This window comes from Anolis carolinensis, chromosome 5 (genome assembly GCF_035594765.1).
Source record: "Anolis carolinensis isolate JA03-04 chromosome 5, rAnoCar3.1.pri, whole genome shotgun sequence".
Lineage (NCBI taxonomy): Eukaryota > Metazoa > Chordata > Lepidosauria > Squamata > Dactyloidae > Anolis > Anolis carolinensis.
The window spans coordinates 56834361-56857301 of NC_085845.1; positions in this window are offsets into that span (position 1 = coordinate 56834361).

A 22941-nucleotide genomic window follows, 5' to 3' on the forward strand; every position below is an offset into this window, starting at 1 on the left:
GATTTTTCCTAGCAAATGTTCCTGAAGATTTATTCTGTCACCCTTAATTATAGTCACAGATCTTTATTTCTGGAAGAATTTCTAAATCTAAAATAGTGCCAAACTTCATTAATTCTGAATTGTAGATGCACTTTTAGAGCCACACTTTAACCACTACACCACAACTTTCAGTAAAATATTACTATATCACAAGATCCTGGGGAAGAGAACCAAAAAAGAAACACTACAAACTCATTGCAGTTGTTAGTGGTGGAACATGAAACATTATCTGAATATATTTTTTTCCAAGCAGCCTTATTCTTGCTGTTTTTTAACCATAATTAATCAAAATAACTTTAGGGAGGACAAAAATCTGTAAGGTCTGAAGAGAGCATTGATTTTATTAAGCTGCTGATCCAGGAGGTTTGTCCTTTCTCCCTTGTCTAATATATTTTTGGAAACCCATTCCTGCTGTCGCAAAAGTTGCCATTTATGTAAGCCTATCAGGCTTGAAATGAGGGCTTTACCTGAGATCATAAAGCTGCTGCTGAGCCAACACACTGCAGAGATGTTTAACAAAGACGTACCAATTATAAGCTTCCTTTCAAGCCCTCTAGGGAGGAAACAGAGTTACACAACAGCTTTCTAAGGATGCCTCGGCATTTCCATAAGCAAATTCAAAGCCGATAACACTCACACAAGGGGATTAATTAATATATTGGAATTAAGAAGATTTGGAAGGATAATAAATAATTGCAAAAGGTTTGACAGCTGACCTTCCTTCTACCTCCCATGCTGTAGCGCAAAAAGGGACACAGTAATCAAACTAATTGTGTGCAGGGACTTTTTGCATCGAGTATGTTGGATTTTTTCAGTCTTAGAATGGCGCATGCTGATTTATTCAAGTTAAATGTCTTTAGTGTTGTGTGCCTTCAAGCCGCTTATGGTGGTCCCAAGGTGACTTTCTAATTGGGCTTTCTTGGCAAGAATTGGTCAAAGGGAATTTGCCTTTGTCTCTTTCTGAGGATGAGTGAGTACGATTTGCTCACTAGATGTCTATGACCAAGTGTGGATTTGAACCCTGGTCTCCAGAGTCTCAGTCCAATATTCAAATGACTCCTCCACACTGTAACCTGTATTTTAGGAGGAGATCACACACGAATTGTTTAATAAGCTCAAAAATGAAAGCATATATAATTCCACCTGTTAAAAAAATCTATAGGGCAGCCTAAAATGAAACAAAAGCTTAATTTATTTTATCCAAGTTGTCACAACTCATTTCAAGCATTGGAAAAATCCCATTATTCCATAACATTGAACCATGACAGTTAAAGTGGCATCAAGCTGCATTAATTCTACAGTGAAGATGTATCTTACATAAAGATCCAGTCCATTCAATTTAACATAAATGTCATCTTGTGTAGAAGCATTTCAAAGATGTGTGCAAAGCTTCCCAACCCACATAGCATCTTGGCTCTCCAGATGTTCCTAGATACAAACTTCCAATGACTTCCATCAGCATGAATAGCAGTGGGGAGTGATATGTCCAGAAACATCTGGGGGTCCACACATTCTCCAGGGTTTCATTTTTTCAATAATATTGGAAGCATGTCTCTTAGAGCCCTTCCATACAGCCTTATATTCCAGGATATCAAGGCAGAAAATCCCACGATATCTGTTTTGAACTGGGTTATCTGTCTCCACACTGTCATATATTCTAGTTCAAAGCAGAAGATGTGGGATTTTATTCAGCTGTGTTGAAAGGGCCCCAGACAGGAGCTATCTGCTTAGCCTCCAAAAGAACTATCTACTTTCCCACATCAACACATTCTCTGTATTAGGAGGTTGAACACAATGAAGAGATCAATATAATCAACACTTGGTTAATACCGAAGACTTAGATTGAAATGAACACTTGAAGCTGAGAATTCTCAGTATCTTGCTACCAATTATCAGCTGCCTCTAGCCTCCCCAAGAGCCTCATTCCTCTTGTCTATTTCAGATATTTTTTCACCATTCTTTCACATGCTGACAGCACAAATGAGGAAGCAGATAAGAACTGAAGCAAAGTGATGGTTATATCGGACAAGGGGAATTACATTTAACAATGAAATGATGTTTTAATACCTATTGCCTGCTAGGGATCATTGTGTGCAGCTACAAAAATTGTCAAAAGTGTTTTTAGATTGACTTTTTTTGCTTCCGTAATAACTGAGAGCAACCTCTCTGACTAAAGAAAACCAAAGACAGAAAAATAGTGCTCTCAGAAACTAAATGCATCTGAAACCCAGTAATCCAAATGAACATTTATCTCCATTAATTGAAGGAAGGGAAGGAGCTCTTCTGAGATGCTGAAATATTTGCAAGATGTCAGAGAAGCTTTTGGTATTTGTTAGACCTTTAGACAGCCTGATAACATTGAGTTCATCTACACTAGTGGTTCCCAACCTTTTTGCGACCAGGGACCACTCTCCAACATTAGTACCAAAAGGGTTACAAATCAGTTTTTGTCAACTTTAGATTCAGTTTGGTTATTTGCGGTGCTGATTCAGAAAACTGCATTGGATAGACCATATCAGCTCTAGTTTCTGATACAGAACATATGCCATCCAGTAGTCATCATCTGCTTGTCCACAGAAAACCATATTTAATAATCAAGAGATGATGTTGCCTATCCAATGCAATTATCTGAATCAGCACCCCAAATAACCCCAGGAACAGGCCTAAAAGCAAAGACACCACAGATCTACCATTGCCACGATAAAATGAGCACTAACTCTTCAACAACATAGATCAAAACACCAAAATTGCATAAATAAAATATTTAAATAAACATTGATAACTGTATTTATTAAGGAGCCATGGTGGTGCAATGAGTTAAACTCTTGTGCCATCTGGACTACTGACCTGAAGATTGGGTTCCTGACCTAAAGGTTGCCCATTCGAATCCACGAGATGGGTGAGCTCTTGTCTGTCAGCTCTAGTTTGCGGGGACATGAGAGACGCCTCCCAGCAACACATCCGGGTGTCCCTTGGGCAATGTCCCTGTAGACAGACAATTCTCTCACACCAGAAGCACGATTTAAAAAACTGTATTTATTATTGCTATATAATTAGGGTTGACATAGTTATAGATTATAAGAAGATTTATAATTTGGGAGCTGGTTGGATTGTATGTAGTAAATTGCCCTTGGGAAAAATTCCCTTGTAGAATCCAACTGACTGGAAGGGAATTAAAAAGGCACATTTCCTACAGTTGTGTCTCTCTTTTATTTCACCAATATCCAAGGCAAAATCATAGTGAAGCCATGAGAAAACATATTAGGTTTTAACTTTTCAACACAGTGTAAGTTCCTAAATAAAAATGTATAACTCTCTTGAACACAGCTTAATTGCAAAACAATCTTTGTTCTGCTTGGTCAGTTTGCCTTATTTTTCTTTTTTCCTGGTTGTATGGATTTGATGTTACAGTATAGAGTAATAAATTTAAAATAATGGTTACTGAAAAGCATAGTATTTATTCAGCTACCTATTTTCTTAATAGCACCGATAACTGCATTCGTAAATACACAATATTTTTTTTAAACTGCCACCTGGAATAATAATCCCTTAACTAGTTCCTTAATGAGGCACCCACTTTTACAAACCTCAATGAATTGTAATGGCCTAATTTGCTAAAGCTTATTTTTAACTTCAGGGCTAATTGGGGAATCTATTGAGAAAGAAAAAAAAATGAGAAAAATCCAGTGAATTAATAAAATAATTAAGTGACTAGTGGAGTCTATGTTCTGTAATTCAGAACATTTCTAAGCTTTCCATGTAATTCTATGGTCAGCTTCCTCTGGATCTACTGATTCCTAAGGAGACCATATTAATAAAATCGGTGAATAACCAAATCTGCAAAAGTTAAACTCTCAAACATAGAGGGCAAACTGTATAAAATTGTGCTGTAAACCCGGAATGAATATATAAAGGGGAAAAAAGGGATATGATATGAAAGAGAAGACAAAAGGGAACTATTGGTATTCAAAGGCTCAAAACCAATGTTGCACTTCTGCCTGATTGTTAACATAATAGAACTCCTTTCCTCTCTCTAACAAACCTACATGTAAACTGAAAACTAGCTCTTTAAGATTTCCTATGTCTCCAGTTGGATATACAAACTGGACTCCAAGAGGAGGAAAAGGACTACTCCACAAAGTAATCCAATTGGATAGGAAAAAACTCTCTCAGAATCAGAGCTGGTGGCATTATATTTAGTGCTTGCGGCAGTCCTAATAAAACACGATTCTTTCTTGATTGTAGGGTCCTGAAAAGTCTTTTTTCTTAGGTTTTTAATCTAGAAAGCTCTCAATAACATTTGTCTTTTTTGTCTATTTCTTGGAGGCCATGCTATCTCTTTTGACCTTCCCATCCTACTTGTGTCATTTTATTGACATGCTCAAACTGTGAGTATCTATAAATCGCCCCATTCCCTTCATCTTAACTAACATGTGAATTTAGTATTCTGCATGGCATGTTCCCTGAGATTTTGTACAAGCTGACACCACAGGCACACCTCTAAATCCCTTAAATACCTTAATCCTGCAAAAGCCATATCCATCTCTACTTTCAAACCTGGGGGATGTCTAGAATTTTAGGTCTCTAATCTTCCACCAGCACAATCATTAGTTTCCCAGCATGATCTCAAATCGATCCAGTTCTTAATACATATTTGAAAGGTTGTGATGCATTCACAGACAACACCTCCCCGCCCCCTGATACCTAGAAGCAGGTTTGATTGGTAAAACTATCAAAGATATTTGATACCAAGTAGTAGATTCACTGAAATCAGACACCTATTTTCAGTTGTAATTTTCTGAACAAATGTATAAATATGTTTATTTTAATTCTAATTCCGGTAGCTTGAGGAGCAGTAAGACAGAAAAAATATCCTCATTGGAAGGATTGATTGGTTAGTTTATCTCTCACTTATCCACATGAATCATAGTTCACAAATTACAAATATATTTTCAGACAGACAATGTATCAACTGATGTTGAAATAATAGCAGAAGAGGTTTGACAGCTGTAGTTGTTTTGGAACTACCACCATATGATGTAAATCAGATTGTTCAAGAAACTAACAGATGTAACCTCAGAGCTTCTGTTCTCATGTTCTGAAAATTCTTGAAGAATAACAAAAAGCCACACCACTAGAGTTCGACAAACAATGTCCTCATTTGTAAAAAGCAAGAGTAGAAGAGAAGAACCAGACATCCAGACAGTTTGTTGGAACACTGGAAAGATTCTAGAATGGATAATTAAGCAATCTGGCTGTGAGCATTTGGAAAAAGGGCTGCCATCAGAAAGTCATGCCAGATTAAACTTGTCTCCCTTTTTTGGCCCTAGCTACAAAGAATATGTGAATGCTGTAAACATATTGGCACAGAAGCAGAATGGTGACAAAATTGTGGTACTATTTACTTATATGGATGAGCATGGCTTTATCATGGGGAGGAGGCAGACTGCCAATGAATGTTTAAATGCCGTTTGCCTCCTTCGTGCAATAAAATCTTCATTCTCTGGAATAGCAAAAATCACCTTTGTTCCTTTTCATGCTATCCTTTTACATGTTTAAAAATTGCTATCATGTCAGTTCTTGATCTTGTTTTTTCCAGGCTAAATATACGCAGCTGTGTAAACTGCTCCTCAGATAGTTGACTATCTTGCTCATTGTCCTCTGGGCAATTAGAGCTTGTAACTATCATTGTTGAACTATGGTCCCTTTCTTCACATTGATCACTGATGGGACAAAGTACTCAGAACATTGGGACTTAAGAAGAAAAGACAACATAAGGAGTAAAGACAATTGGGGTTTAAGGAGTAAAGACATCTATATAGGCCACAAAAGGTGATGTTGATCCAGAGGGGCATTCAAGATCAACATTGCCATGGTCCACATGGCCCCTAATGGAGTCCACATGGTCCATAATGGTGTCTGCAGTACACACCCCTGACCTGGCCTGGTGGATGGTGTCCACACAGCCCAATGGCACTAGAACTGGTTCAGCACTGCTGGGCCACCACCTTTACCTTGCCCCTGTCATTCTGGACTAGGCATGTAAGTGCCACTGGTCACTGCACCATTTATGCTAAAGTGATGAAGCAGTGGAAGTGAGGGAAGAAAGGACAAATCACTCTTCCTTTTGTCCCTCTCCTCTCCATTTGCTTTGTAGCTCTGGAAAGTGTCACTCCAAGCACTGAGGGTCACTCAGAATGATGGGAACAAGATAGGTGCCATCTCCTGTCCCTGGGCTACCAGAGCTCAAGGAAAGCAGGATGGTGATGTCAACAGCTTCACCCACTTCCTAAATAGGAAGCGGCACAATTTACACAGGCTCAAAATGTGGGCAAACTTTAGAGCTTCAGTGAAGGACTGGAGTATCCCATGAATTATTTTAATAAGGAATAAGACCATGTTATAGTAGACGAACCCTGTGTGTTCTTTGACCACTACAGAGTTAATTCAGCTCCAAACTGAGTCATTTGGGTCATGTAGATGGGGCACTATGTCATTGTCCTTTCTGGTTTGATCATTTACGTGGCTTTGTGAGAATAATACCTAATTATTGCTACTATTTAAATAGGAAATTCAATTAATGGATATTTATCCAATATGATCTAGTATCAGTTCTCACAGGACTGGAAGTGATACATTTTTAGACATCAAAAACATTTCAGCTTTGTATACCTGTGGGGTTATAGGGCAACAGAAGTAAATTCTTCAGGTAATACTGGCAACAGACTACTCATCCTCCTTGAATATAGCATCATAGCCTCTACTTTTAGGTCCCATTGATTTCAAGCAAATGAAAGCTAAATAGCCTTCCGGAATCAGCTCTGCTTTGAAGAGGGATGAAGAAAGTGTGGTTCATGTACCCTCAGTCCCACTCATTTTTTTTTTACTTTTAAAGGATTCCTTTCCCCACCAGAATTGACTTCCTGTTACAAAAAGGTGTCTCCTGAACCTAAAATGGGCCAAAGACATGACAAAATTGGTTTCATGCCTGTGAAGGTGTGTGCTATGGGGCATTCTTTTAAAAAAGATGGAAGCTGCAGAAATGTCAGAACTCTTGTTGTTCCTTCTGAGTCTCTGTTTTTCCACACAAGCTGTCCTGCAATCCATAAACTAGTTTACTGTTCCTGACTGTGACAAACCTTATCCCACTGACAATCATGAATGTGGACTTAACTTCCATTTTTATTAGCTTTTGGATGTGGAATGGAAAGGATCATCAGCTTTTCATTTACCTCAGCAGCTACATTCCATTTTGCTGCATTTTGGAAAGAGTGCAACAAAAAATACCCAGCCGTGACAAAATCATCCTTCTAATGGCTGGGCTGAATTCTGAAAAGTGTGCAATGTGAGCTAGAAGATCAAAAGTATTTTTTGTATATTCTAAAAGAATAGAATGAGATTAAAATCTCAGGATGGGGAGAAGTGTATACTTTATTCTCTTCTTCTGTGGAAAAGGCTTTGGCTATTTAGCAGATACAAAAAAGCCACAAGTTCCATTGCACTTCAAATAAAATCAATTGTGTTGGTGCTTAAACTCTACTACATAAGTGAAAAGTGAGTAGCACAGCACAAAAAGGTGAGCAGGAGTGATTATAGCTTCTTATATGCTTCCTATGTTTGTGCCGTTTTGAAACTGAAAATTTGTGAAGCTTCTAAAATGCACAAATGACAAACCTATCTTAGTCTGATTTAATTGCCTCATGTAATGATGCTTTCATCTTGGAGGGGATTTAGCTTAACATAGGTAGTTCTGGACTTTTTATAAATTAGTGATAATATGCACCACAGAATGGAAGAAATTACTTTGTAAGGAACTATGCCACTAATATCGCATGAGGCTTTTATACAAACCTCCAAACACATTCAGTGCAGTTGATTTTAGTCATGGTCCTTTGCAAATAATCAGGAGAAGCTAAACAGCCCTTATGTAATGTTAAATATATTCCATGAGCACTTTTTAAAGCATGCCTTCCCACCCCTTATGACCTTGTCAACATGATGTTATATAACGTCACAGCTTCTCTCTCTCCAGTTCCAGATAATATAAAAGTGATCTATAGAATCACCACCAGGACAGCTGTTCAATGAATAGATATATTATACAATAGGCTCTGTTCATAATTCCTCTTGACATGTTTGCAAAGTTGAACAGTCTGCTTTCTGACCACAGGAGACCAAAGGGCATCCTTCACTGGCAAAAGAAAGCTGTGTAACTAATTTGCAAGGAGACAAAAATCTGAGCGATAACTATAAGCGTTCCTCATGCAACTAGCAGGTTTGAATGTTTTCCACAAGTAATAAAAGTTCTGAAAGGTTTATATGAAGATGGGGAGAAATTAGAGGAGATCGTTATCCAATCCATGATACGAGAAATGATAATACACATACTGTAGCAACATTGTTACCTTAGGAGCAGTATCCTAGTATCCTGCTCAGTATCTTGTTGATATCCAGTAGAATATTACGTCTTTTGGTCAGCTTCAATTGAAGAAACAATTCAAGCAATTGTTGATTGGCGAGTTAACATAATGTGCCCTGGTGGCACAGTGTGTTAAAGCGCTGAGCTGCCAAACTTGCAGACCGAAAGGTCGCAGGTTCAAATCCTGCGAGAGGAGTGAGAGCCCGCTGTTAGCTCCAGCTTCTGCCAACCTAGCAGCTCGAAAACATGCAAATGTGAGTAGATCAATAGGTACCGCTCCAGCGGGAAGGTAACGGTGCTCCATGCAATCATGCTGGCCACATGACCTTGGAGGTGTCTACGGACAACGCCGGCTCTTCGGCTTAAAAATTGAGATGAGCACCAACCCCCAGAGTCAGACATGACTGGACGTAATGTCAGGGGAAACCTTTACCTTTACCTTAAATATGATTCAATGGGTATCTCTAGTTGGAATTAACAATAACATTCAGGCTACAGAGTGACATGCAGACTTTCCTGCATCTCCTAAGCTCTCAGATGCAGTGAGGGGTCTTTTCTTGGGTCACAAAAGATAATAAAGTACACTGGATCTTTTGTATTCACTAGGGTTTAGTTCCAGACCTACCACTGCCCCGTGGGTACCAATAATTTGTGGGAATATTTTCAAGAAATAGAAGGTTAGATTCATGGATTCAGGTATGTGGATATGGAAGGCCAACTGTATACATTAATTCAAACCGCTCTGCAGAAAATGTACCAATACATTGAATGATATATTGTGCATGAGACAACATGACTCACTTGGCAAAGTGGAAATCAGTAGGTAAGGAGGAAGTACATATTATAGATGTGTTTATTCAATCAAGGAAGTTATATCCCTAGGTCTGCAAGGTCTGAACAGGTTAATTGAGGACAGGACCCTGGAATTCTAACACTCATAGGGTTACCTTGTGTTAAAGCTGACTTGGCATCCAAAATCAACAGCAACCAGAAAAAAGACCCTCTCACTGGTAGCCACTGTTTCATCATATATGTACTGATTTTTAAAATTTGTATTTGAAATCCACACACACACACACACACACGGGTTGAATGAAAAGTAATGCCTCCACCTTCGTTACTTCGGTTTGGATGGGAATATTTTAATAAATCAATCGCAGAAATAATCTTTAGAATGTGCTCTTTAACTACCACTATTCACTTTTCCACATAATCACCAAACAATTGGATACATTTCTGAACAAGTTTTCTGAAGCAGTCACAGAAAAAGGCGACACTGTTTCCGTAACCAGCGTCTCACAGTACCCATCGTGCACAGAGTTTCCGATAGCCAAGCAAAGCAATAATGTGACCCAAATGTTCTTGTGAAATGCTGATTATGCTTGAAATTTCTCTCTGAGTGATACGACGATCATCCTGAATCAATCTGTCAACCTTTTGCTTGTGAAATTCAGTGGTTTCTGTCACAGGACGTCCAATTCTTTGTTTGTCACGCAAGTCAGATGTTTCCACCTCAACATCTTTAAACTTACTCACCAATGACACATAGTACTCACATCAAAACAATCACCATAAACAGCTTGCATTCTCTGATGAATCTCATTTGGGGTGACACCTTCTGCTGTCAAGAATTCAGTGATTGCACGTTGCTTAAGTCGCATTGACTGACCGTCTGCACAGGGTTTCTTACTTTGCACTTTAACAACACAACCGTACAATGCTAAGGCTTCCCGCCAAATGGAACTGTAGAGGGGAGTCTTCTGAACAAGCCAGTACATGCCACATACCAGTACTGCCATCTGTTGAGGAGTTACAAATGAGGCATTACTTTTCATTCAGCCCCCGTGTGTGTGTGTGTGTGTGTGTGTGTGTGTGTGTGTGTGTGTGTGTATTCATTCATGTATGGACAACATAAAATAAACACACTATTCAACAACAGATTTGCTGTCTTACCAGTGCACTAATAGTTTTGATTTTGCTTACTAAAGTATACAACAGTTCTATCTTTCTCTATTTTCATTATTAGGATGGCATAAACTCTCTTTCTTTGACATCTAATTTTAGCTATCTTATTAAACACCTAGTCACCAAGGATGTTACTGCATGAGACTTTAAGCTATGAGTCTTTATTTGTAAAATGATTGTTTCTTTTTTAATCCACATTTAAGTATTTGCATTCACAGTGCTTCAGTACTTTGAAAATGAAGAAAGACACAGCTCTGAACCTCTGAATTCTCAGAGCCCACAATTCTCAAATTAAAAAGTGAGGAAGCATGTATGAAGAAGGGGAATACATGAATTAAAAGGAATTATGTCCTTGCAGCTTTGATAAGGTCAACACATTCTGAGTTTTCTGAAAGCATTTTCACTAGGCTTGGCATGAACAGAAGAGGGGCTAGGCAGGTGTACCCCAGTGTCAAGTAAGACAATGTGCAACAGCAAAATCTGTTTTAGGAGCCTTGTGTGGTAACGTCCTAAGGCTCAGCATTTCTAATAATTTGGTTTTTCTTAGTGGGTAATTTTTCTGTTAATTTAGCCATCACGTTGGCAACTTTTGATGTTTGCATGCATTCATTTTCCACACAATTAATTTTTAGCTGTGAAACAGAATTATACAATGATTTGACAAAAATAAAAAATTCTGATTGAGTTAATTATTCAGAAAGAAACAGGGACTTTTAAGATAAAAATTACCTGTCACTACTTTGCTTAATTTACATTCACTGGATCATTTCACTGATTCATGATGAGCACATTTACCAGAATGTTAGTCTCAGAGGAGACCTATTTCTGATTAGCCAGACACAGAATATGTTGAAGGCAAGATTATTACATGCTTCTGGACTCTCAGCAGGTAAGGACATGCAGCTGTGCTCACATTAGATATACTTCTTGTACTAAGATGCTATAAGGAGGAAATCCTTCTGGGCAAATCTCTCAATCTCATCTGACCATTCTATTGTCATATTTTCTCCATTTTTCTGGAAAATGTGAGCAGTAGTAGTGCTTTCAAGTAGAATAATCCATAAGTTAAGATGGAACCTGAACAACAACCAGCCCTATATCTGCCCATCCATTCTGTACAGCAAACAAAGAAAAAATAAAGTTTGCTTATATTTTGTTTATAATTGCACACCAAAGAAAGAGGAAATAAACTGTGTTCTTTATGAAATATACTGTTGTATAAGTTGTAGCAATGTAACATATGGTTGGGTCCTGAGTGGTCAAAATAAAAGTGCTTTCTCATGAAAAAAAATGGAATTAGGTACAGATTTCCTAGTACAATAGGTTTTGTTGCAATCACAAGCATATCTGTCATAGACAAGGGCTTCCTGACAAGCCAAGTATTTAAACTGAATCCATTTTAAAGGCATAAAGGATTCAGATAGATGACTCACACTATCCCTCAGGTTACTCCTGTTGGACTTTTCTGCAAGGAGAGTCATGTCTTTGCCCATTACTTGAAGATGACAAGGTTGTTAAAGGGGAAACATTTCTTGTTAAAGATTTTCTTAATGACACCTGTCTCCTGTCGGGATTCTTCTTGAGGAAAAAGAATAAACCCTGCCATTTTCTTGGTTAACTCAAAGGCTTGTTACCTTTCAAGATAATAAATGTACTCCCTTTGAATTGAATGAAATAAATAAAATAAAATAAAACACAACACAATACAAGAAAAATACAGCTATTCAAAGATACAAAACTGAGTCTTCATGGGAAATCTTGAAGTACATTGCTGATTAGCTTGGAGCAACGAGGAATAAGAGATAATGTGATAGCCATCTTTCAATATCTGAAAGCATGTCATATGGAAGATGGAGTGAGCTTGTTTTCTACAGCTCCAGAGACTTTAATATGAAGCAAAGGAATCAACTTTGAAGAAAATAGAGTCCAATGAAATATTATGAAGAACATATTGATTGTAAGAACTGTTTGTCTTGGTGGCCACCCCAGAAGGCTACTTTATTTATGTAACCCCACAAGGCAAAAGATTAAAGAAGTTAGTCTTTGTGTTTTATGATGAACGAAAACAGAGTTTTGGTGCTTTCCTGCTACATTCAGCATTCATAGAATCATAGTCGTAAGAAACTACAAGTCCAGCCTCTTGCCATTCAGGAATGTACAATTACAACATTCCTGACATCCAATCTTTGTTGAAACATCTCCAAAGAAGGCGACTCTGCCACACTCTAAGGGCCCTTGTAGACATGCCTGAATCCCAGGAGGAATATTTTATCCCAGGACTGAGGGCCCACACCTCCCTCAAACCCTAGGTTTTCCCATGGGGGGCACCATGCTCTCCTGGGTCAACCAGAAGTTGACTCAGCCTCCCATTTACCCCAAAAACTTACCCGAGGGACCTGCATGCATGCTCATGCTCCTCCTTTGAAAGCTCCTGCTGCATCAAAATGACACATCAAGAGGTTGGGGGGAGGGGGGGAGTGGGGAGGGGAAGGTGGGGACACCATCCTGCTCCTTTTGGGCTCCAGGAACTCAAAGAACTGGGATTGCTGTGGAGGTTGATCTTTAGGATCCTGGAAGCAATCCTGGGAGTCAATCCCCTCAGGGCTCACATCTGAAAAGATCTGGACTTTACATTAAGGTCCAGATCTTTTCAGGTGTTTAATTAATCAGGAGTAAACTGGGAAATCCCAGTTCACTTCAGATTAATTTGGGTGTACTTGAGGCATCAAATTGGATGCCTCAGGTAAACCCAAGACAGGTCTTGCATTTTGGGCCTTTCTGGTAGCATATTTCACTGCCAAATAACTCTTATTATCAAAATGTTCTTCCTAACAATTAGATGAAATCTTCTTTCCTGTAGTTGCATCAGTTACTCCATTACCTAGGGCGTATTATTTACATTAATCATTTAGGTCAGTATAAATATGGATCATCCCTATGGTGGCCACGTGGGGATGATTCCCTGGACATGGGGGGCTTGGGAACATAGGATGGCAGTGCGCTGTATTCCCTGCCCCCTTTGTTGCAGCAGTTCCTGGTTATAACATGGCATGTATCTTTTCCTGTTACTCACTCTGATCTCAGACATTGTGATGGAATATGCTGCGAAGAGAAGGGAGAGGAAGGGATATTTCTTTATCCTCCCCCTCTCTCTTTGTTGCCTCATTATCACAGTTGATATCAGAGTGGGCAATGGGGGAAAGGTAGGTGTCATGCCAAAGCTACACCATGGTTGGAAGTGGAGGGGTAGTTAGGGTGGCCACCAGCAGGGATTCCCTCCCCCTTTTGTAGGGGCTGATGGAGTCCCTGTGAGGACCCCTGTTGGGCCCAGTTCAGCATCCAGCATACCAGATCAGGCCCAAATTTTGGGTCAGTGTAGATGGGCCCTTGAGTTGTGATTATGCTTCATTTTTAGAGGCACTGTTCGCAAGACAAACACTAGAAGTTCATGCAAAAAAATCCAAGGTCAATGTTCTGATGTCAAAGCACCAAGTCAAAACAATAACTGATAAGGGTAGTCCAAATCCATAAGTTGAGTTATCTGTGTGAAAGCTGTAATAATTACAGCAGCAGGTCTGGGATAGCCAAGGTCAGAAAAGTTGATTGTCCAAGAATAGCAGAGTATGGCTTCTTTATCCTAAGACTTTGCACACATCTTTCTGTGTTCTACAGCTGGAAGTATTTTAACTCTTCACTGGCTGGTACTGTTGTATTTGCCTCAGCTTGTTCAGAATGCTGGGGAGTGTCTGTCTGTCAGGGCTGAAAGCTCATCCTGAACTAAGCTGGGGAGACTGTTAGGAGCTGCAAAACTCCATCTCCTCCACTGACCTTTCCAGCCACTCCTCATCTTCACTATTGGAGCTGGCCATGACACCTAGTCCCTAGGAGAGCCGAAAAAGAAGCTGTCTTAATCTGTATCCTTTCAAATATTTATACATGATTATCATGTCACCTCTTGACCTTTTTTCCAAGCTAAACATACCCAGTTTCCCCAGCAGCCCCTCATAAGACTTGGCTTTCAGGTATTTGACCATTTTGGTTGTCCTTCTCTGGACATGTTCCAGCTTATAAATATCCTCCTTGAATTGTGGTGCCCAGAACAGGACACATTATTTCAAGCGGGGTCTGACTGAAACAGAATAGAGCAGTATTACTACTTTCCTTAATTTAGACATTATGGTCTTATTGGTGCAGCCTGGAATCACACTGTTTTAACTAATACATCATATACTTGACTCATGCTTTGCTTGTGGCCCACTAAGATCCCTAGATGTATTTCATACATACTACTATCAAGCCAGCTGTCATTCATCCTATATCTATGCAATTATTGTTTTGCTGCCTAGCTGTAGTGCCTTACCTGTATTCCTTTTGAAATTCATTTGTTATGTTTGGTCCAGCTCTCTAATCTTTTATACTCATTTTGGATTCTGATCCTGTATTTTGGCATTTTAGCTACCCCTGCTAAGATGTTGAATAGTACTGGGCCCAGGACAAAACCACATGGCACTCCACTGGTCACTTCTCTCCAAGATGAGAAGGTGTCATTGGTAAGCACCCTTTGGAGCTGGTGAGTTAGCTAATTACCAATCCACCTAACAGTAGCATTGTCTAGCTCACATTTTGCTATCTTCTTTGCAAGAGTGCCATGGATGACCTGGTTAAAGGCCATACAGTATCTAGGCGATAGAAAAGGATAGGTGGCAAAAGTTCACAACCTTTTTTGCCGCATTATCTTTCATTTTTTCAGTGACTCAGAGATCCTGAAAATATTGTATATTTCTTGAAGTGTACATGGACATAGAAATGAACATAGAAGAAATTGTACCTCCCATTACTGCACAGGAGAGCTACACGTCCTATTCTGAATCATGTTAATTAAAGAAATTAAATGTCAGCCGTTCATCACATGCACTATTCTGCTATCAAGTTTGATTTTCTAGAATCATAAAGATTAGTGATGCCACTTGGGCAATGTGCATACTTAGGAATTCAGTTTTGCTTTCCCTCTCAGAAGCTAATCTTACTTCCATCAAGGCTGTTTGTAAGATGTTTTCATTCTTAAAAGCTTATTGCAAAAGCCTGGTTACTATTGTCTGACACATATATAGAAGTAGAAGGGCCAGCCAGTGTCCTTAATGGAGAAAGATAAGAGTTTATTGGAGCTGAAGTGGATTTCTTGAGTGTTGTTTACAGTAGATCAGTAAAAGCAGCTTCAGAAGCAACAGTAGTGAGAGTGTGCAAAGTATGTTCTGTACCTAAATTCGTCATATACTACTAATACAAATCTCTAAAATATTCATGCTTAGGCAATAGCTCAAGCAGATGACCACTTTTAAAGAATTATTGATTTGAAAGGAGTGGATAAAGAGTGAAAGGGATGAAATGAGGTGAGATAGAAGTCAAACATAAACTTTTCCTCAAATCTTTCTCTCCTTTACATTTGCCTTTTCATCAGAGGTTCCCCAATTGTTTCAACACATTCTCTATGTGATGTTGTCTTTACCCTTCCCTCAGATATATACACCACTGCTTTCTAATTTAGGAGAATGTCTGATAAAAACCATGGAAACATATTTAGAGGTAGCAGTGTTGGCCATGAGGCACAATACCAGAAAATCCAAAATCCGTAAAACAGCAATACTTTTCAGCTGTACCACAGAAATATGTTATAAAACCCCAATTTTAGTATCAATAATTTCTCTTTCTTTGATATTGCATGATTGATTGCATTTATTATGTTCCTAATTGGGTCAGCCAACATCTTTTTTAAAATGAATCTGTACTGGTCTTCTTCAGTTAAATTTGGAATAACCCTTTCAATCTGTTTGCTAGTATTTTTGTAAACATTTTATAATCTACATTGCATAGTGCAATTGGTCTATATGATTTGGGGTTATCTTCCTCCTTTTTTGGTTTTAATATTGTTATTTCTGATCTCTTCCATGTCTTCGTGATTATTTTGTATGTCATTATCTCATTGAATAGGATTAATAAATCTGGAAGAATTTGGTGTGAAATGTTTTATGGAAATTTGTGGTGAATCCGCTCTTGATTACCTCATTTATTTTCTCTGTAGTTATTTTTCCTTCAAATAGTAGTTGTGATTGAGGGTCTGGAAATTTTGTTACAATTCCTCCTCCTTAAATCTTAGTTGACCTTTTTCATCTTTTAGGTTTACTGTTCTATTACTCCCTTTCTTTTTAAAAATATATATTTCCAATCTGTTAGAATGATTTGTTCTCTAAATATTCTATTTGCTTTTTCTTCTCCTGCCATCTTTCTTTATTTTTTCCATTGGGTTATTTTGGAATTCCTGAAATATATTTTCCCCTCCTGTTTTAATATCTCTAATTTACCCTTTATTTTTTTCTTAATCCCACTTTACATTGAAATACATTTCTCTCTGAAGACTGCCTTAAAGGTGTCCCAGATTATGTTTTGCTTTAACTCCGATGTTCTGTTCAATCTCAAGTAATGGTTAATTTTTTTCCCTTAGCCCTTGTCCTGTGAGATCTTTCAAAATGTTTGTCTTGCAGATAGATTCCGTAACCATATTATCAGTTATTTTATTCAGTCACAGCTTTTAATTGTCTCTGGAAAATCTTTAACTCTTAGGTTTCCTCTTCTATTTCTATTTTCCAAATCTGTGACTTTATTTTTCAATAATCTATCTTCAGTCTCCAAGTTAATTATCTTCTTCTCACTCTCTTCACTTTTATTTCTGATTTCATTCACTTTTAATTTTGATTGGTGGACCTTAATAGCTAGGTCTTTTATAGATTTATCAAGATCTCGCATTAGGCTTAAGAGGTGGTCTAATTTTTATCCGTAGACAATACCTTAGGGGAGGATACAGCGATAGGAGAGAAATCCACAGTCTCCATGATCTGGTTCTTCATTAAACACTGAAACCACTACACTAAGCTGACCCTGCCACATTACATACCTAGAATGAATATAGACATTTCATTTAAGCATTAAAACAACGTATGCATATATAAGGGCCAAAACCTTTGCTTGAAATTTAATATAATGCAAAGGATCACATCCTAAAGTGATATGGGCAGAGGTGCTTTCCATTAAGGGTTCTAACCTAGGGATGGAGATATATCAACCAGTTCTGATAGGAGTTACACTCCTCCTGAAATACTGTGTTCACATCTTGGGAGTGCTCCTGGAGCCATCTTTCTAAATGTCAGCCCAAATGTCCTGATGATCATGAGCGCTTACTACCAGCTTTGGCTGATAAGCCAGCTGTGCCCCTTCCTAGAATTAGAGGACCTAATGATAGCATGTGTTGGTAACCTCAAGGTTAGACATCTGCAATGAACTGTATATTGGATTACCCCTGTACCAAGTTCAGAAGCTCAAATTACTTCAAAACATCTACAAGAACATCTAGGAGTAAGCAGATTGCACTCATATTAAAATCACTCAAATGGCTGCCAATTAGTTTAAAGCCCCAAATGGTTCGTTTCTAGGTTACCTAAAGGATCACCTTCTCATGTATTTGAGATGCAACTAAAGACACATCTCTTCCGGCAAGTCTACCCAGTGAATTTTAACTATGAATTTTAAACTCACATCTTGTGGTGTTTACTGTATTTTAAATATTTGTTCTCTGTGTTTTAATACATGTATTTCATAGAAATACCTTTTAATATGTGTATTTTATACAATGATTCATGATTATGTGTTTTTAGCTATGTTGTGCCTTGCCTCAAGCAACAAGGAGAAGTGGCTAAGAAATGATGATGATGATGATGATGATGATGAAGATAAAAATAATTCACACAAAACAGATAACTAGTTAGAAAAAATAATTCACACAAAACAGATAACTAGAAACAGATATATAGTTAATTGTATCCAAGCAAGCCAGGATGGTTGAACCCTGGTTTAAAACTAGCTCATTATGGGACAACAAAACACTGTCCTGGTTTGGGTATCCTCCCTAGCTTGTTTATGTTTCTTTTTTTTTATAAATGAGTTTTTATTGATTTTGCAAATAAAAAAAATTTACAGTGACGGTGTGTGCACGATAAATTATAAGAACAAAGGGGGAAGAAATACAATGATGAAGCGAAAAGAAGAGAGGAAGAAAGTTGAAGCAAAAAAAAAAAGGAAAGTAATAGGAACATATAATAAAACATATAAACAAAAACACAAAACAAAAACATGTGTAGTAATAAAATTTAACAGAGTGACTTCCATCTCTTACACAACTACTTTAAGAGGTTTGTATTTGTACCTCTTTTTCCTTTCTTTTTCTTTCCTTCTTTCTGTTTGGTGACCACATCTTCTTATATCTTTCTATTAATATACAGGTCTTTTATATAGTTTATTTAAATAATACAAATTATATTAGCACCTTCATTTGCATTTCTAACAAGTACTTTTTAACCGGTTCTCAATTGGTTTGTTTTTTTGGAATACTGTAATTATTTTTTAATAAGTATGTTAGTTTGTCCATGTTCATTATTTCCGTGATCTTAATTAACCAACAATCTAGTTCCGGAATTTCTTTCTTTTTCCAATATTTGGCATATATAATTCTTGCCGCCGTGGTGAGGTAACTGAAGAGCATTTCTTTGTTTTTATTATTTTCAATATTAAGCATTCCCAGGAGGAAGTATTTTGGGTCTAAGTCTATTTTAATTTGCAACATCTTTTGTATTGCCTGGTGGATTTCTTTCCAATATTTCTTTGCTTTTTTGCAAGTCCACCAACAGTGGAAGAACGTTCCAATTTGATCTTCGCGTTTCCAACATTTGTTTGAACTTTTTTTGTAATATTTTGATATTTTTTGGGGGGTCAGATACCAACGGTAAAACATTTTGATCCAATTTTCTTTCAATTCTGTTGCGTATGTTATTTTTAATCTGGAGTTCCAGGCCTTTTCCCACTCTTCTAAATATATTTTTTTGCCCAGATTTTTGGCCCATTCGATCATACTATCTTTTACTGGTACCATTTCTGTCTCCCATTCTATTAATTTTGTATATATCTTAGGTATTTGTTTTCTTTCTAATTTCATCACTCTCTCCCAAAAACCTTCTGATTCTTCAAAACCCAATTTTTTGTCATTGTTATAGTATTCTTTTAGTTGTCTATATTGGTACCATCCTACATTACCGAATTTCTGGTTAATCTCTTCTTGGCTTTTCATGTTGTATGTCCCGTTTTCTTTAATTAATATATCCTTATATCTCGGCCAAATATCTCCTCCCGTTTCTCTCCTCTGGCCTGCTTCTAATGGGGAGATCCATTTTGGAGTTTTCTGATATAGTTTCTTTTTGTATTTCTCCCATATTTTTTATCAGCGATGATCTAATAAAGTGGTTGCCAAAAAATTTTTCTGTTAATTTCCGATCATACCATAGGTATCCATGCCATCCCACCCTTAAGTCTATTCCTTCTAACGCTAAAATTTTAGTGTTTCCCAATGTAGACCAATCTTTCACCCAATTTAGACCACTTGCATCATGGTAAAGTTGGAGGCCTGGAAGGCCCAGACCTCCTCTCTTCTTCTCGTCTATTAGGTAAATCCTTTTAATTCTCGGTTTTTCCCCCATCCAAATGAATTTGCTTATTTCTTTATTCCAATTTTTAAATTTCTGGGTGTTTCTAATAATCGGTATATTTTGGAATAGAAATAGTAATTTGGGCAAGATAGACATTTTTATTGCTGAGATCCTTCCTAACAACGATAGTTTTGCATACTTCCATCTTTCTAAATCCTTTTGTATTTCTTTCCATTTATGGTCATAGTTATTTTCTAATAATTGTGAATTTTTTGCCGTTAATGTTATTCCTAGATATTTTATTTTCTTCCTAATCTGAATCCCAGAAATTCTCATTAGCTCCTTTTGTCTTTTTTCCGTCATGTTTTTTGATAGTAATGCGGTCTTGTCCATGTTTATCTTTAAGCCCGAATTTTCTCCAAATTCTCTTATTTTAGAGAGCCAAAGATGAATTGTGTTTATTGGGTCTTCTATTACACAGATAAGATCATCCGCAAAGGCCCTTAACTTATAATTGTGCCTTCTTATTTTTACACCTTTTAGGTTGGGATCTTCTCTAATATTGTTTAATAAGATCTCCAATGAGAAAATGAATAACAGTGGAGACAACGGGCATCCTTGTCTGGTTCCTTTGCTTATTTTGAAAGGTTTGGATTCTTCGGAATTTATTTTAATTTTGGCTTCTTGGTTGTTATAAATTTGATTAATTGCGTTTGTAAATTTGTAACCCATATCCAATTCTTTAATTAGTAGTTTAAAAAAATCCCAATTTAGGTTGTCGAAAGCTTTTTCCATATCGATGGTAAGGAGAGCCAAATCATCTTTCTTAGAAAATTCATAGTATTCTATTATATTTATAATTTCTCTTACGTTGTCTTTCATTTGTCTTTTTGGTAGAAAGCCCGTTTGCTCCTCTCCTATCCATTCTTTCAGGAATTCTTTCAATCTTTCAGCCAATATGCTCGTGAAGATTTTATAATCTGTATTTAACAGGGAGATTGGCCTGTAATTTTTAACATTTTTGGAGTCGTGTCCTTCCTTTGGGATCATTGTTATTATTGCCTGGCACCAGGATTCTGGAATTTTTTGGTTGTCTAAAACTTTATTCATAACTTTTTTAAGGTATGGAGTGACTTCCTCCGTAAATACTTTATAGTATGTCCCACTAAATCCATCTGGCCCTGGGGCTTTGTTCCCATCCATCTTATTTATTGCCACTTTAATTTCCTTCTCTGTTATTTCCTTGTTTAGTAACTCTCTATGTTTTTCGGATAATTTTGCCAATTTTTGTTTACTGATAAATTGAGATATTTCATCTTCTCCAATCTGATCTTTAGTGTATAGTTTGGCATAAAAGTTTTGGAATTGTGCCATTATTCCCTGTTCTGTTGTATGTTTTATTCCTTCTGAAATGATTTCCGTAATTGTATGAGCTTGTTTTTTTTTCTTCCTAATTTTCCAGGCTAGCCATTTGCCTGGCTTATTGGCATTCTGAAATTGTTGCTGCTTTATAAATTTTAATTTTTTTGCTGTCTCCTCTAATTCTTCGTTTATTTTTTGATTTCTCAGGCTTTCCAATTTTTTTTGATTTTTTTGTTGTTTGGGTCCAGTTTTAGATTTTTCTCATTTATTTTAATTTCCTCATTAATCTTACTTATAGTTTTATTTTTCAATTTGTTTTTTTTGGGCATTTTGCTGAATAAAATGGCCTCGCATGACCGCCTTACTTGCATCCCAAATTGTTTGAACTGAGGTTTCCACTATGTCGTTCAATTCAAAGTATTCCTTCAAATTTTTTTTATTTTTTTGGATATCCTCCTCAGATTTTATTAAGTTCTCATTTAGTTTCCAGAATGACTTTCTTTGTTTCTCGTTAATCGTAAATTCTACCGGACAGTGATCCGAGATGTTCCTAGGGACAATTTTTATTTTGGACACTTTCAGAATCAATGGAGGGGTCATCCAGACCAAATCTATTCTCGACCAAGAATTGTGTCTATTAGAAAAGTAGGTGAAATCTTTTTCTTCCTCATGGAGAATTCTCCAGGTATCTTTAAGTTCCCAATCTTGTAGTGTTTTGATGAAATTAATTGCCAATTTGCCTGAATTTGAAGTACCTGGAACTCCATTAAAGTCACCCATAATCATCAAGTCATCAAATTCTTGTTCTTCTATTTTACTTTTTAGTTTTTCCAAAAAAATTGTTTTTGACCCGTTTGGCGCGTAGATGTTGCAAATTAATGTTATCTGATTGTGTACCTTTATCTTTACTCCTATCATTCTTCCCTCATCATCCTTGAAAGCTAATTCTGGCTCAAATTTTGGATTTATATATAATACAACACCTTTTTTTTCTGAGGCAGCTGATACAAATTCTTTCCCTAGTTTTTCCTGAGTTAAATGTGCTATATGTCTATGGCAAATGTGGGTTTCCTGGAGTGCTATTAAATCAAATCTCTGTTTTTGCAATTGTTTGAATAGAATTTTCCTTTTATTAGGTGCGTTCAACCCGTTAACATTATTGGAGTGACATTTTATTTGCATATTTTAGTGTTGGGTGACTTCTTCTTCTTCTTCTAAGTTAATCAAATTGGGGGTTTGTGATATAGTTACTTTGTCGATTTTTTCGGGGGAGATAGTTCTGGCTCTTTTTCTGTCTCTTTCCGTTGCTGGTTCTGATGTGGTTGGTGCGTTTTCCTTTTTCATTAGGTTCTTGTAAAAGTCCTTTGCTTTCTCTTCCGATGTTATCCACACCTTTTCTTGATTGTATGTGGCCATAATACCCTCTCTTCTTTCCCACCGGAATCTTACGTGTCGTCTTTTTAGTTCCTCTGTGAGGAACAGGTATTTTTTGCGTTTCTGCGTTGTACTTGCCGGATGTTCTTTTAGTATTGTCACTTTCTGGCCTTTATAGCGAATGGTGTTCTTTTTGCTCGTTTTCAATACTTCTTCTCTTATTTTCCTTCTTTCGAATTGTACTACCACATCTCT